The 641-nt window shown below is 42.7% G+C and overlaps 1 protein-coding gene across 2 annotated transcripts in view; it reads left to right on the forward strand.

The window, feature by feature from the left end:
- acot11a (acyl-CoA thioesterase 11a) overlaps window positions 1-641 on the forward strand; it is a 16,724-nt gene that overhangs the window by 7,075 nt on the left and 9,008 nt on the right. The window lies entirely within an intron of this gene.

Below are 641 nucleotides of genomic sequence, written 5' to 3' on the forward strand. Positions count from 1 at the left end.
GACATTTTTCTAGTCTTGTCGACCACATTCACCCATTCACACACACATTCATACAGCGCTCTTCTATCACACACATTCACACATCCTTTTCCACACATCCAATTTGAACCACCGAAAATTGAACCACCAACCTTTCGATTGGTGGACGACCTGCTCTACCTCCTGAGCCACAGCTGCTCCATGTTGTGGCTCGGTACTGTGAAGTAAAGTACGAGTAAATGTTTCTTTCTCTGTCCAGAATGCAGTGTTATTTTGTTGGCTACTAAAGGACACAGAAACAGGCTGTAAACACAACACTGGTATATTATTAACTTATAAAGCTGCCATGACCTACATGTCACCAAACAGCCTGGACCAGAACAGTAAAATCTCAAGCCATAAAACCAAAAAACAATGAGCTGAAATAATAACAGCTGCATTCACATTGAGTTTGACCCGATGTAGCCTCTGACACAGGTTTTACAGTGCTGGGACTGAAGAAGTGTGAAAGCTCGGCTGAACAAAGATCAGAGCTATAAACCTGACTCAACAATGGGGAAGTGTGTTGGAAGAAAATGACACACTGAATTCTCTGAAGGACCGACCTTGTGTGTATTGACACAGCTCTTATTACAGTGACCTACTCCTACGTGTTTGAGTCA

Source organism: Seriola lalandi, unplaced genomic scaffold (assembly GCF_002814215.2).
Source record: "Seriola lalandi dorsalis isolate HSWRI2012SDOR001 ecotype SW California unplaced genomic scaffold, Sedor1 jcf7180002054981, whole genome shotgun sequence".
In the NCBI taxonomy this organism is placed as follows: Eukaryota; Metazoa; Chordata; class Actinopteri; order Carangiformes; family Carangidae; genus Seriola; species Seriola lalandi.